We start from the raw sequence: 17,161 nt of genomic DNA, 5'->3' as shown, positions 1-17,161 counted from the left end.
TAACCTCACTAATTCAGTAGAAAGGAAACAACCCTCCAAACTCACATCCTACCAAGAGAAAAGTTGCTTTTTCTTGACAAAAATCTCTGAGATAATTAGTTAATTCATATTTCCCACTATTTCAGAGGTCACTGTAAACAAATGACAATTCGTTTGACCTGCAAATCTTTTCGTTTTTTCTTTAAAGACACCTAAAACTTCAAAATAGCCTTTGCAAACATGTTTGTATACTCTATTCTTGGAGGTCCCTCTAGTGGCTGCAGTACCAGGTTTATGTGGTCTGGCTTAATAGGCTACAGGTGTTCTGCCTCACTTTTAGCAGATATTTCTGATAACAGACATAAATACTTTCTTAACATTGAGAATTCCTCTTTCTAAATAAACTGAAAGTGAGGTAAAAAGATTTGTCATGTTAGGGAAAAGTAATTGCCACATTAAGGATAAGGAAGCTATTTCATACACTTGGGAAATTTTGTTACTGCATGCAAGCTTGCTCAACCTTGCCACTCAATCACAACCCACAGTTGGTTTTGGTTTTTGTTTTACAGGTCTATTTGAAGACAAGGAGAGGTCATACCTTATTATCAGAACGTACTCTGACACAGTAAAGCTTTTACTTGAGAAGGCTGTGTTGTTCAGGCATGACGATTGAATAATCTGATATGTAAACCTCTTTTTAGCATATGTTGTTTTTAAAGAGAAGTTGAGACACCCTCTGAGGAGTAAGATTGCATTTAAAATCAGAGGTTTTTTTGAACCCAACAACTGTGGTGCTAAATTACAGGCTAAGGAAAGACAAAGTTTGTAGCAGACAATCATTTGTTGCTACTTTTTTAAACTGGAGGTACCTATGTGACTAACAGGCAAATCTCCATGTGAGCTCTAGGCTAGAGCTTATCGTGCTAGTTAAAATGCCTTAACAGATGACTAGAAGTGAAGACATACTAAATATACAGGTGTGAAGAGATGACATTTTAAGCAACACTGCTTCTCACTACTGTCCCAATTCCTCTAATTCCACTGCAATATGAGTGAGGGCTGTTTATCTCAAGATCCCAGAAATATCTGCAAAGACTGAAAACTTAGTATCATCTGCTTGCTGTTATTTTCTCCCCACACCTGGTACAGGAACACTATTGCTGAAGGATACTTTCTTAGACCTTTCCTTCACTGCTCAGAGGAGCTTCTAGCTCCTTTTTCTTTTTTCCTCTTTCACCCAAGGCATTCTGCTTAACTGTACCACTGTCCCTACTTTCAGCTGCACCCATTTAATATTAATTGGCCACAGACCTGCATGCCTGTTTCTAATGCAGAGGTAGCTGGTCATAGCCTAACCGGTCCTCAATGGGACAAGCTGCCTTATTACAATCACATAAATGGCAACAACAGAATTGTTCATTGAAGTGTAACATTTTAGCTAGGGGAGAAATAAGATGAGGTAGCTTACAGAAATCATCCTATTTTTGAATACAGAAGACTTGATACTCTAAAGAGAGGGTGATTCAGTGACTTCTTTTGATGCAACAAAACCTACAATACAGCTTATTTACTGATCTGCTAGAAACTGAGTCGTAACGTGGTAATTTGATGCAGCTGGGGATCTGACCCCACCATCTTTTCAGCACTGACTTACATGGTCTTTGCAGGGTGTTTTTAATATAAAGGGCCTGCCTGTCCAGTCTTCACATGGTGGTGTAGAACATGCTTAACAGCAGATGAACCTCTTTACACTACTTGTAAAAGAAAGGTCTTTCCTGCACTAGTAGTTTAGGACTCCTAAAACGCTGGTGACAGGGTAGAGAACATAAGAGTATTTTCTAAGGTGGCGGCTGATAGCTTAGCTCCTATTTCCCGCTGAAAATACGTCTGTGATTTGACTTCTGTTAATAATCTAGGCAAATACTTGAAAGAGAATGGCATAATATTTAACATTTAACATTACAAGCAATGATACATGAAAATTAAACCCTAATAAACTTAGTAGTTTGATGAGTAGCTGTCAATGCAAGAGGAAAAAAAGAAAAATAGGCTGGACTTTCATGTGATACGTTACCCAGATTTGCACAATAAATAATAAGAAATTATCAAAGAAAGCACCAAATTCCTGTAAGCATACTGACTTTAAGAAAGTATTTTCAGTCCTTCATCAAAGAGGAAAGTTCCAGTCTCTAACCTCAAACTTGAATGACTGGAGTTCAGCTCCCAGTTCTCCCACAGACTTCCTGTGTGACCTCTGGCATGTCATTGTTCTTATTTGTGCCTCACGTTCTTAAGTTGTAAATGGGATAATAGCAGCGTCCTCCTTTGTAGCTGTGATGACAAATCCAGTTGCATGTTAAACACCCGGATTTGCTGAGGAAGAGGAGAGACAGGATTAGTCAGTATGAAGGTAGGGATGCTTTGGAACACCATACAATGTTCTGGTGTGCAGACAGAACTAATAACATTGGGATTTTAATCAAGATGTCTGTTCTGAATGGAAAAAAAACTTGAGTGAATGCTTTAACTGCTGATGATACCATACAGAGATTCTTCCTCTTCCTTGCATTTGCCATTGCTATGAAACTTCACCATGTGAACAAACATGGAAATGGACATAACCTGGCTTATCAGCCACGTAGTAACAGACTCTGATCTTTTAAGTCACAGGCCAACCACTGTACCAAGAAAGAACAAGCACAGCCCATCACCATATCAATGGCTGGGGTTAATAATCAAAGAGGGAGAAATGGGAATCTGTTGAGAATGCAGCAACTCAAAGATTATGTTAGAAGACACAGTTCAACTCAACAAACATTCAAATGAAAGTTTCACCTTATAAGACAAAGGAACGTAAGTAGTAAGCATTGCACAGACACTGGCAGAGTGAGCAAGACAAGCCGGAAGGGCTGAATAAATGGTATCATGAATTTGCAGTATAGCAAGTGCACTGAGCAGCTTACAAAAGTTTCAGTCTCGAGCATCTGTAAGACAGTAGTTACGAATCTTCATACTCAAGCATCATTTCCCTCTTAGCAGATTGACATGGAGACTGGAAACCAGGAAGGCAGACGGATGCACTGCTCCGAGTGGCCAGCAAGCCTTATTAGAACTCTCCAGAAAAGGTAATGAAACTGTGTAGGAAATGGGTTAATAATAAACACATTTGAACAGAAGGGAGAACCTGGAAAAAAAAAGGTTTGCCTGACGGAATACTGCAGTTTAAACAGTATTAAAAAGAGAAAAAATATTCAGAATTTCAATAGGGAAGACACTCACATAAAAATAGTCCAGGAGGGACTGAGATGATCTTATTCAGGGTCTGGTACATGAAGAGTTTAGCTTCAGACCCGGTATTGCTCCTTAATTGTAGATTAAGCTAAGCAAACCACTTGGTTCTACCCTAGAGGAGAACTGCTTGGGCTATGACTTTCACAGTCTTAGCACACAGCGCTTTCTGAGCAAACTGTTACTCAAATCTGGACAAAAAGAGCCAGTGCCCTCAACACCCTACATTACAACCTGGTTCAGCTTTCAGAGAACATTTATTGATTAAGGTCCTGCTTAATTTCAGGTTTTTATACTTCAAGAAGCTGTCACTGTTGTAACAAAGATCAAAGATAAAGGACTTTTTAAGACTGTGATGTAATGGAATTTAACATACTTACATTCCTAGAAATACAAGCATTAACAGAAACATGGATAGTTAAAAATAGTGACGTATGGACATATAAAAAGAAATTTTAAAGCAATCCAGAATAATGACATGGGTCATCATGAGAGAAACAATCTCTTTTCTCTTGAACAGAACAAATTTGGATATCTGACTTTTATATCATTTTGTATTCTAATCAAAGGGATGTGTCAGAGAGACATTTTCTAAAAGAAACAAAGCACAAAGGAATCCAGACTTGCAGAAGAAAGGTGAATTTAAAGCCTATGAAAACAATAACAAAATCTGTATTGAGGACACTGAATATTTACGCCATCCATCAAACTTACACCAAAAAACCCAAAGCCTCAGTGCAAACATGTAGGAATCGTACCACTTATTTTGATGGTGAAGGACAAAACTATTTAAAGAAACACTTTACTATGATCACAAAAATGTTGAAAAGCTTGGGCGTATCTTTGCCTCCTTCAAAGTAGCTTTGATTCACAGCAGTAAACTGAGCTGCAATAAATCATATCAAATGAGGTCTGTTATATATCAAGAAAGCCCCACAGGCGAGTTACCTAAGGAGGCATGGTGATGTAACATTTGCACGGTAAATACAGAATAAATCCCTTAAATTAATTCACTTTTAAGGCTGACGTGCTGTGCACCAAAATTTGAAGTTATCAGTGAAGATAAGCGGACAGTGTTTGTTTAGAAACCTAAATCATTAAGAGAGCACTTAAGCTGCACACTTGCACTCTGGGGAATTAGTTAAAGATTTCTGTAGCTGGGGAAAGCACGTGACTCTTCTCAAAGGGAATGAAGGATTAGTTACTGATGCAGTTACTCAACAGCCAAGTTAGTGCAATAATTTGAAAAGTTAATTTAGAAAATAAATTCACAGCTAAAGCCTATTCCTGCTGGTTGTCTGTCTCCAATCACTCTGTGATCCACTACCGCTGCAGAGAAATGCTTATTTGCATCACCATCTGTTTCACAGGGCTTATTTTCATCCAAGAGAAGAGCTGTCAGTAGTTATCCACTAGCAATGTTTACTTTTATTGTCACAGGGACAGGTGTGCCAGGTCATCTGGTAACATCTTCCTCTTCCCAAATAGGAAAAGGGAGCAGCAGCAAATAGCATTGGTAACAATAACCACCTCAATGCAAGTCAGCCTTGCAGATGGATGGTCGTGCCTAGAAGGACATGCCAGCAGGTAGGATCACTAACTGTACTAAGTAAATTAAGAGAGGCTTGTGATTCAACCAAGAAGAGATCATGACTTTCTCCACATTTTCTTTTGCCTTCATCACCAGTGATATAAAACAGTCGTTGCTACTCTTTCTTCCTTTTGAATAAGGAAGTCTATGTAAAACTTCCAGATTTTCTGTACCAGGAATTTCACAAGTTATTTGTTGCTGTCCTTTGTCTATGTTCTAGATCACTTTCTGTAGTGTTTTCTTCTGTTCATTACTTTGGTTTTCTTACCTAAATAGTAGCTAACTTACTGTATTTATCCTGTTCTGCAATTCGACATCAGCAATGTGCTACTATCGTGCTCTCCGCTGTTTAGACAGCCTTTTAGCTTGCACTAGGAATAGCCCTTTGAATCTTCATAGGCTCTTGCATCTAGCTACTGTTTTGGCCTGAGATTAGCAGACTGCAGAACTGTTACAGTCTCTTACACAGCTGTTTCTGAAACAGTGAAATACAGAGCGGACTCATGACTTCTACTCTCCTGCACTGTAGGTTTTTTCTCTATGGGATCCTTCTAGCAGCCCCATGAGTTTAGGACATGAGCATGTGCTAACATAACTGTACATTGTGCTACTCTGTTTTCCTCTTTCATGTGTTTACTGCTCTCTCCTCAGCCTCAGCCCTTGAAGACAATTCCCTACAGTATCTTGGAGCACAGATGATGTCTTCAGCTCTGTGTCTATTTTAATATTTGCTTTTCTAAACTTTTAACGCAATTTTTATTTCACAAGATTGCATTCAGGACAGCGGATTATCTGAATGTTAGGTGACAGAGTTAAGGTAGAAAAGCCCCTCTTTATTTGAAGGTTTCTGATAAAAGGCGGTCAACTCCCTGCAAAGATTCTGCGTTCAGACGGGATCACAGGGAACATAGCCAGAAATGCTGACAAGCCAGAGTTTGGCTAATTTTATTCTTTAGTAACTCTTCATCTTCACCTGGAAAAGCAACTTCTCCTAGGGAGTTTAAAAAAATAAAATCAATAAATAATAAAGGTGAAAGTCATCTTTGTCTTCGGTAAATTCTTTGAACTTTGTCGAATTCTTTTTATTCTAACGGATAGCTCAAAGGAACTGCTCGTGTAAATAAAACTAGGTACACACATTCTCAAAGCACTAGGTCTATTATCTTCAAAATAGTCTTTTTAAGGCCTTCATAGAAGTAAATTGAATGTCTGCTAGTTAGAATTACCCCAGATGTGTATGTAGCCTGCTTCAGTTTTCTGTTTAATGTTATTCAGCATTTTACACTACAGAAGTTTTTGTTTCATCAATATTATAGTCTATGTGGACTAGGATGCAGCATATTGACAGTAATAGTAGAAGTTATGGATTTCTACAGCTACGTTTTAACTTTACACTTCGGTAGCCAATTACAGTTCCAGAGTTCTAGTTTTCAGTTGTTTTCATGAAACTTGTGGCAAGTAAGAAAGCAGCTTTTTAATCTTTTTCTAGACTTGCATTCTGTAATTAGCTAGAAGTTAGATGCTCATGTGCATGAGTTTTCTTCTTTGTTTAAACAAAGGTAAATAGCACTGTTATATCCTCAATATATACCTCCACACCCTTGTAATTGTAAAAGCTTTACCTCAGCTATGTTATGATTCAACTTTATAGCAGAGATATCAAGAAGAATTCTGTTAAATTTCAAACATGAGCACCTCTGACAAAGTAGTAACTACTGAAGTGCTGTTCTCAGATCTTGGCTCCTGCATAGCCCCACACTGTAACATAACCTATGAGATGGCTCATGGGTCTAGCATCAACTGTGAAACCTTTTAACTTCCTGGAGTTAAAAACTTACTGATCAGGGTGGAGGATTTAAGCTTCTGTTTGCTTGCCTGAGGAAACCTGTGACAGCACCATAAAATACACTGCGTAAGCACATTTCCAGTTATATTTAACTACTAAGGGCATTTTACTGTATCTCGATCATATGGGTTACTTGGAGTAATTGGGACTTTTAACGATCTCTTTTTGTGACAGATAAAAATTCATCACCCCTTTCAGCTTTAACATAATAAGTATTCCATTGTCTGGACAAGAGCCTTACCTGTCTGACAAATATAACAAGAAGGCATCCTGTTAAAGTCGTGGTACCTTAGAGCACTACAAAACTTCTCCCTGCACAGCATTATGTATTCAAGACCTGTAGCTACATGGCTACCCTGATAAAACAGGGCCTTGCGCCTCTAGAGGCAATGGCATCCCTTCACTGAAGCTGTGCATCTCTCCACCTCCCTGTAGAGTTTCATCTATAGGAACTGGACTGATATACTGGGTTTTTTTGTTTGTTTTGTTTTTTTCTTTCATCACAGCACCTTAGATCTATGAGTATAAAAAAAAATACATCAAAAAACCCCAAACCACCCAACGGTGTATTCTACACTGTAGAAATGGCGAGGGGTGGGGGGAAAGCATCTCTTGTAATAGCAAGTTTACTCTGTAATTGCTCTTTTCAGGACCAAATTATGCTGGGTGAAGCATAAGCCAGTTTAACAGAAAACTCAAAGTCTGGCTGATGGAGAGGAAGAGGTATTTCTAGAGCAGTCAGGAGGCATATAAGGCTTAATAATTTTGTTGGCTGGTTTAACCATAAATTTAAACAGGCCTTGATGAAATACAAACACATTAAAAAAAAAATCAGTCTACTAAGAGACAAAATATTTCCTTGCATATATCTTCTTTACAGCCATCTAAGAAGAGTAAAATTCATCTACGATTTAAAAGTCAGTTTGGTCAGTTACAGACCAAACCTTTAGATATGACAGAATTTTTATAAATATTCTTGTTTATTCCTCCACCTCCAAGTTTCATCTCAATGAAAAGCAGAAGTTGCAAGCAGGAAAAAACTGACCAGGGCAACACTTCGAATGTGTATACACATCAAGTGCAGGGAAGCATCTGTTATTCTATTTCTCTCCTACAGCATGTTAACCTCTGTCAAGCACAGAATTCATCATGTTTGAAGGTTTACCTCCTGCTTGTAACTGGTCACTGCTGCAGGTAGACCTGCCAGCAGAACTGTTCCAGACATAGGGAAAGCATGTGCATCTAGGGAAGCAACAGAGGCCCTTAGGACACAGTGAATTTGACAGACTTGGAATCTCTGTGCCAGCACATGCCTCTTGTCCATCTGCAAGCAGAGATGTACTTGAGTATCCCAAACATATAAGAATAAGCGAGGTCCCTCTTTCTCCTGTATGCTGAAGCGGTCCTTAACAACCTTGGATCAACTATTTTCACCTATATGAAAGGGAGAGGGACTCTGTTGGAGAGAGACTTTTTACAAGGGCATGTAGTGACAGGACAAGGGGCAATGGCTTTAAACTGAAAGAGGGCAGATTTAGATCAGATATAAGGAAGAAATTTTTCACTCTGAGGGTGGTGAGGCACTGGAACAGGTTGGCCAGAGAAGTTGTAGATGCCCCATCCCTGGAAGCGTTCAAGGCCAGGTTGGAAGAGGCGTTGAGCAGCCTGGTGTAGTGGAGGGTTTCCCTGCCCATGGCAGGGGGGTTGGAACTAGATGATCTTTGAGGTCCCTTCCAACCCTAACCATTCTAGAATTCTATATGCCATGGTTAGACACTTTCTTCTGTGCCTTGCAGTTTTATAATCTGCTCATTCATTTGGATCTGGTCTGAACCTATCTGATAAGTAACCTATGGAAGAATGCCAACAAGCAAATTGGCTATGATTTGCTGCAACTGTGGGTTAAAAATCAATACTACTCAGAGGAAAAAAGAGCAGGCTGCCTTGTAGAGGGTGATAGGCATATATTTAAAATCTAGGGTTGGCAGGGCTTGCTATAGACAAGGGATTTTTCTGAAAAAAAAAATTAAAAATACATCATAGTGCATTCAGTGCATTTCTACATGTGCAACTTGAACTCAAGTGCTTAAGCCCGAGGCTTCCTGAAATTCACAACTACATCCAAATGCAACTTTGGTTTTGTAGTTAATGGAAAAGATAGAGCCAGGCATGTCTTATCAAAGGAAAAACTTAAAACAGTTGATAAACAATTTTGCCACTACCATTTTTGCACAACGCACTAAGTTCAAAATTGTGTTTGCAGTTTTGTTATATTTAAGAAACAAAACAGACTAAATTATTTTCCTAAGGTTTGGAAATCTCAAAGTACACCTTTTGTATAGTTTATGCAAAAGAGTTTCTTGGTTTTGAATATACTTCCCCTTTGAGCTTACAAAATTTGCCTAACGCACTGGACAAGCTCTTATAAATAGGAGATGATGAAAGAAGTCCCACAGGAAACAGTGAAGGTTTTTTTCCCCCTATAAAAATTACTATTTTCTATAAAAGAATGCATGGCTACAGGCATGAAATTGAAAAAAAAAAAAATCGTACACATAACAAACTTGAAAAGAGCTAAAGATTATTTTAGTATAGCTTGTAAAGTGGAATTTGTAGAGATTGGTTCTTAGTTTACTCCTAGGGGTTAACTTTGTGAAGTCAGCTGTTGGCATCAAGAGAAACATTTGTGAATTTTTGCAGATTCTACAAGCATGATATATCAAGATCTTAACTACTGAAGAATACTAGGTGATCTGAGCAAAACCCCACTAGGTTATTTCAAGCCTTTCCACTTCCCAAGTGGTGGTCCTTTTTATCTTCTAATACTTCTGTTTCCACTAGTATTTATTGTATCCTTTGCTTCTAACAGTATTTGTTTGCCAATGTCCATGTACAATCCAGCTTCAACTAAAATTGTCAGGTGTGGTTTTGTCTGCCTTATCTGAACATTGCCCTTCCTGAACCACTTGTTTGGAATTGGAACTATTCCCAAGCTCTTGTATTTTCTTTCGACATGAACTATGGTTGTGGTTTCGCAACGCATTATTTTCAGGAGTTTGCGTGTCATGCTGTATACTGCATCAGCGAACTGATTTCGCCGAAAAATGACCTGGCAAAAACAAGTTCTTTTTAAGTGAGCCCAGTGTGATTCACTGTGAGGCCACACAAAGAGTTGTGCTGGCACAGCTTCCAAGTGGCATGCCACGCTGTGGGAACAGAGCCGTGAACGTCCAGCAGTATTTGAAGACAGTGTCAGGCTCCCCCCACACCCCATGTCCAACGTGCTCTGTGAGCACAGCCAATTCCTGTATCTTAATCGAGCAGTATTGCTGTGTGTTTTCTCACAACTGTTCAATCTGCCCTTTCCATTGTTTACTTCCCTGATGTCTATGTTTCCCTTTTATCACCTCTCCACCCTCTCAGGTTTTCTCCCCAGAATAAATCCACTTTTATGGAATTCACTGGCTGACATCCGTATGCAAATTCCTGCAAATTCACTAAAAGTACATTATTCAAATAGCCTCTGGTGCTCTTTACTGTGTTAAGCAGATGAAGACAGAAACAAAAAAGACTAAGTATTTATATTTGCATTAGCATTCTTTTTTGCACATTCATTTGTTAAAGGCTTGGCGCTAACCCTATCCAAACCAAAGCACAATCCACTCTCCTACAAACTAATGGGAAGACTCCTGTGAATACTTATTTGCCTCACATCCTTGTGTCCTGGCAATTTCCAGAAGGATCAGGCTCCAGAGGCATACCCTAGAAATGTTGAAACAAAGCCTACGCTGGTTCAGTAATGAGGCTGTCGTCCTCCACATGTTTTTATAACTTGCTGTTGTTGATGGGAGTTTTTAAATATTTTTTTCCTCCTCTGACATTTTGTTCTGATTGTTGACTATGCACAGATACAGTAAAGAAGAATTACTTGAAATAACATTCTATAACAACTGCTGTTCTAGAGAGGAAACTGACAACACTGATGTTTTTGAAAGCTTCTAGTGGGGCCAATTCACATAAATACATCTGGAAACTTTACCCAAACTTCTATTTTGCTACACCACTTCTATGCTTCACTATTTTGTGCGATTTTGCTTCAAGTTCCTTGTTTCTATTAATGTTTGCCCCTGTCTGGCGCTGTGTCTGCAAACTCATAAAATCTCTAGTCAGTAAACGCATTCCCAAGGTTGCTGTCAACCTCAGCTAGCCTCTCTCTGTCCTAGTCAAAGTATGGAGAAACCTTCCCATAGGTTATTTGCTGTCTACTTGTTGCATCCCTCCAGCTCTCGTTTCTGGCAGTTGGCAACTTTTCTTAGCCCTCCTTCTGTCTGAACGCGAGAGAAGCATAGTGTACTACAGTGCAAGCTGCACTTGTCGTGACAGTCACATTTCTTTTGTTCCCTTTTTCTATTTGTGCAATTCTCAAAGATTTATTTGCTACAGGCATGACAAAGCCCTGTGCAGGACAGCTGGACATGGTTTATGCTGGTGTATTCCACCATTCCTAGGTCTTTATGCTTTATTTAGCAATTCCTTGGCAATCATGGCAGATGATTCTACTTTGTCATTAGGCTGCAATGCAGAAGCGTTTCTTGCATTGTTACCAGAAATTGAATGTGCTAATTCCGACAAACATTTGCCAAAGCTGCAACATAAATATAAGCAAGATTGTGCAATTATATGCATTAAGATGTGCATACATCAGTCTCACACAGATACATACGTATTTATTTTCCCTAACAAATACTTCATTTTGTCTCACATCACATATCCTGTTTTCCTAAGGCTGATTTAGATATTTTTTCCTTCCTGAATTCTAGTTAATGCCTTCTCATACCTCCTCTTCTCTGTTGCATTACTGGTTTTGTTTCTTCACACTTAAACGTACACACCAGTTAGATTCCATCCAATTCATCTTTCGAGCACAGGCTGAAACTGAATACGAATTTTGCAGTCTTTACTCTGCCCTTCACGTCTCTTTTTTTTTATTATTCTGATCCCCTGCATCTGCTTCGTTCTTCATATTTATTATGTTATAATTCAAAACAGGAATGAAAACGTGGCTACTATTGGAAGCAAATAATTCCATTACACTGTTGCTGCCGCTGGCCCAGTAAACTCACTGATGCAATTTTCCTTGAGTGAGTACTTGCACTAAAGTCAGCAGGAGCATTTCTATTAGCAAAGTTACACAAGCATAAGTGTATCTCGAGGATCAGAGCTGTGGACACATATCCAGCTCTTAGGCTTGCGATGACATGCAGGCTAAGGTCAAGTTATTTGGGTGACAATATACAGACTCCAACACAATCAAAGACTATGGCTTGGTTGCTTTACTTGCTCCCTAACCCGTGGTATGAGGGTTTCATTCTTTCCAAGGAAATATTTCTCTGAGTGTGGTTACTATTGTATCACTGGGCAGTCTTGTTACCATTCTTCACTTGAGTCCGTTACTTGCTGTCCTAATCACGAGTATAAAGAACATGTCTTTCCTATCATCCTTTTGCAGTGCTAGGCTATTACATTCTCCTTTTCCCTTCCTGCAGTCTTCTCTGCTTTCGATTACACAATTCTAATTTGCTCAAGCTTTCCTTCTCTTTAGTGCAAGGTCTCGGTCTGTTCTTGTTGTTGTTCCTGCTCAAACCTTCTCCAACCAGTCTATAATTCTTTTCAAGCCTGGCACCCAAACCCAAATAGACTATTGCAGCTAAAGCTGTTCTGACTAACAGCTGAGTGACTTCACACAGGCTATCCTGTTTGTATTGTTGTGTATTGTCCTATATGGCATTTCTCTCTTGCAAGAGCAGCATAGCATGGTTCATGTTTGCTCTGTCTAGAGCCCTTAGATCCTTCCCAACAGGACTGCAATTTAGCCAATGGTATCCTCTTACGTGTGTTGGACACTGATTGTTCCTGCTCAAGCAAAGTTCATGGTATTTGTCTCTATTGCAGTTTCCCCCTTATTATTTACTTGCATCATTACTGAGCCCTCTCTTTTCCTGACCAATAGTCAAGGCTCATTTTTGTCAGGATTGCTAGCTCGCCCTGCACCAGTAAGGGCACAGTAATTGGTGTAGTTTTCTCTTGCTCCACCTGAAAGCTTCCCTTAAAGTTTATGAACCCATGGATTTGCTCCATCTGACACCAAAGCTAAGGGAGGGGCTTTGTGAGTGATTTAACATCAACAATACTGGGCCTACTGTAGTACCATATTTAATCATTTCACCTCATATTCAAATGTACTTCTTGAGTGGGCGGAGGTATCCGATAGTGATTAAAAGTCAGGGTGTGTCCCAGCCTCCTGATCAGCGTACTAGTATGAAGGAGAATTCTTACTACTGCTAAGTCCTGAGAGCTAATGACTACCATACGCCTACTCTCTTAATCGAACCATTACCCTTGAAGACAACAACTGAGGTCAAGCCTTCCCTTGACTTGGCCCATTTTCACAAACCATGTTTGAAAGGCTCAAATTTGATCTCTCTTCCTTCCATGGGCACAGCCTAACACTGGTTAAAATCTAAAGGAAGGATGAAATAGACCCACATTATTGTCATCCATCTGGAAGTGACCCATCTGTCATTTGTTATCACACAAAGAAGAAGAGCTGCACATTCACAGTGGGCTAAGTGGCAGTGACAATAGCTGGAAAAAGCCCGTGGAAAGCTGGGGGAAATGGTGAGAGAAGTTGTAGGGGAAAAGGAGGCTGGGGAGAGAAGGCATAGAGGAGACAGGAGGGACAACAGTCCAGAAAGCGATGTACATAGGTGTCAAAATGTTTCTCTGTGGTTCTGATCTCATCACTTTTTCTGGATAAATCCTTCATGAAAGAATCCCTGCAGGGATGCCCCTTGTAGAGTTTCCTTACAGCCATCACAACTGTCCTCTTTAAGTTACACTTCTCTGGCAATTTCCTACATCCCAGAAATCTAGAATGCCCAAATAAGAAGTTAAGACCATCCAAAATGAAAGACCAAACAGCGTTAGGACTTGCAAACTCCAGCCAGTGCTCATGATGATGTACAATGGTACAATTCTAGCAGCTCCCGTTTACAAGATCAAAGAAATAATGATTCATGAGACCGGCTGACACCCGGTATGATTTAATCAGGCCATCTCTAATGTAAATGGCATTGACTCACATTTCCAGATGTAGGTGGAACTGGCAATTGTCTTTTCCTCATAATTGTCTTAACTTGCTTTGCTAGTTAGAAATAGTTTTCTAGGTTATATTTCAAATCTGGTAATCATTAGAGGTACATTCTTTCCATAGATTTTTGTATTTATAGTCAACGGGAACATCTAGGACAGAATTTGACCTACAAACTTAAATATTGTAACAGCAGCCTGGACAGAAAAATCTGTACTTAAGTCTGAACCAGAACTAAAATAAGATTACTCGACATATACATACGCACACAAAATTTAAAATATAAACATATAGTTTGGGGCAGGCAAGGTTTTTGTGCCTTCTCCCTCCTTCTTAAGTATTTCTGATTGCTTGCCTTTAAGTAGTCTTTTCATCAAATTTAATGGACAAAAAAAGTTGGAATTTTCTGAAAAATTTAACAGAAAATAGTATATGGAAAGGGAGAAAATTATGAAGTACTAGTCATCCCCAACTGGTTTTTCATCCAGCTGTATTTATAGCCTTTATCTCTTCCTCGCTTTCCTTCCTACCTTTCTCTTACCCAAAGAGCACCAGGATCATGCTCCTCTTTCTGGCTGTTCTTTCTCAAGACATGGACTTACTCCAGACCCTTGCAATTAAACAATACTCTCTGCTGTTACAGTGATGCAAGCTCTCCATAGTTAAGCTGACTGCAGTGGAATGTCATGACTTTGACCACAAAGATTTGACCCAATTACTGTGACCTGACATACTTGCCATCTAGTACAGCCTGAGTCTCAAAGCAATAGCCCCTGAAACCACTAGAGACGTATGTGAAAGCTGGAACCAAGCAGGACAAGACTGAATGAAACCTAGGAGAAAGGCACTCCAAAAAAACTGTAATTATATTACATAGTTCGTTAACACACGCTTACTTTGCTTGTTAGAGGGCATTGGGTGAGATGTCCACGTGCTTTTTAAGAACAGAAGTCTTAATCCAGGAGGAAATGACAGACCTGACTATATCCTGTTCTGCATATATGTTCAAATATTAGGGACATAAGGCAGCCTGTGTGCTGGCTGATCAGTATGCAGCAAAGCTCCATACTGATGGATGTGCAGTTCTTGAACAGATCCATTACAGCGGAAGGTAAGGAAACTTTTAATGTGGTCAGCCTGCAAGCTCAAGAACCATATCTGCAAATCTTATGCAGCAGGTTGGGTTTTTTTTTTCTGGTGATTTTGCAACATTTATAATATAAGGAACTCCTGGATTCGTTTTTTTCCACTTGCATAGTATCTGTAGAGCAGCCTTGAAAATCTTCTTTCCCATCCCTTAGCAAATACCAAAGGAACATTTTCTTGCTCTGTTAGCAAGAACAGTGGTGGAACATTGCACTGACGTGGAACATTTGGACCTGCACATCACTGCAATCATACTGAAAGTTACAGTATTTATTCCTTGGAAGCCAAAAAACAGGTGGAAGATAAAGCAAGGAGAACTGTCAAAGTGTCAAATCTCACTAAAAAACCAAAAAACCCTCAACCAACAACTTATTTTTTTTTTAAAAAAAAGCACACAACTTGGCATTGCTCATTGGCTTTGTCTGTAAAAGTTCCTGAAAGCTGCATGCAGAAACTTAGGAAATATCACTCCATAACAGTCCAAGATCTCATCTAGTGTAGATTCTCAGCTCCATATAGGGCTACACTATATTCCTGCATGGATACCACTCAGAATCCTGCATAATTTTTGGACTTGTTTTGCCATTCTGTCAGTACCCACTTTTCTGCTCTTGGTCCTGGAAGACTTCTTGATTTGGAACATGAACACAAGAACAGCTGTAGAAGATCATAACAAATTCCTTTTAGCTCTGTATTCCATCACAGACAGCAGCCTGCAGAGATGCTGAAGAAATGGGATAAGAGCAGGGTGGAAAGATGAAGTAATACTTCCCCAAAATAAACTCTCAGTCTGTAATGTCATAGTTCAGAGACTGCCTGATTTAAAAAAAAAAAAGAGTAGTGCCCTGAGCAGTGCCAGTTAGCAGCTGCTTTCCCCACTTTCCAGTCTTATCAAAACTTGTGCAAAACTTCTGTTTCTGCATCTTATCTATTTTTGTCTCCTTCACTGCTGTTCACTACTGTTGAGAACCAGAATTCCTAAACTGAAAATCAAATAACATGCTATTTCTGGAAAAAATTAATCATCCAAATGCAAGAATATTCCTTATAAATCTCAGCAGCTCAGTATCTTTATTCCAAAAGAGAAGTCACAGATAACCACATGATCGAATTTTGCAAGCTGGGATCTAGAACTAGACTTAAAATTAACCACTCGGGACCTATCTATGAGGCCAGTTAACTGCCAAATTACTTTGTCAATTGCTGTCTATTCCAAGCTCATCGCTTGTGTGTAGATATAGATGTGTACTACCTGGAGCAGTGATGAATGGTGGCTAGACGTACTCTGGAAATTCAGTGCTGAACACTTTTTTTCTAATCAAATCCTTTATTCTGTCAGCAAGTTCCAGGAAGTGATTTCTGTATTTTAGAATAGTCAAAGTGTGTTGTTATGACTCTGTATTAATTATTTTTTCCCAGAATACTGTCTTCTATGCTGTTAGGAGATAAAGCTGCATGTCCAGTGGAAAAGTGGACTCAAACAAGAAGGTGGGCTTTGCTGTGGCTACCTTTATTGATAATCCAAAAGAAGTTTTTAGGGAAGACTCTTAACCAGACTAGTCTGATATCCTAGTGTTCAGAATAAACACTGAATTCTCTCCAGAAGTGAGTAGCATGCAGGCAGGGAGAAAATGAGAATAGCATCTTTAAAGCAGTGACCTCTGAGAAGTTTGGGGGGTGGATACAGAGGTGTGGAATAGCTGTAGGGGAAACAAATAATGAGAGGGTCCAGAACTCCTTTTCAGAAGCAGATCAGAGAGAAAGGCAACTCTGAACAACGTCTTCCCAGAAAACAGAAGAGAAGAAAACACAGAGGCAGCAGCGGTGAAGCAGACAGGATACAGGCTCCCAAGAGACTTCCCAGCCCAAGGGAAGAGCAGGAGGGCTCGCTCCCTCTGCTGGAGCATCCCAATAGACCCACAAGAGACTTGCTAGTTTGACCCGCTTCTGAGCCCACAGCAAATCTCTTGGACTAGGAAGTAAGGATCGATAGAGCATTGATTACCGTAGCTGGCTTACTATCGCAAGGATTTTTTTAAAGGACTCGAATACGCAGATGAAGGCAGAGAGGAGAGACCTATTTCATTGCTTTTGCTTTGAAAAGAAACAAAACGAGGCATACAAGTTGAAATCTGTATTTTCCAAATCGTAGCAGTTCGGT

This window comes from Tauraco erythrolophus, chromosome 6, assembly GCF_009769465.1.
Source record: "Tauraco erythrolophus isolate bTauEry1 chromosome 6, bTauEry1.pri, whole genome shotgun sequence".
Lineage (NCBI taxonomy): Eukaryota > Metazoa > Chordata > Aves > Musophagiformes > Musophagidae > Tauraco > Tauraco erythrolophus.
Note: the sequence above shows the minus strand (reverse complement) of the source record.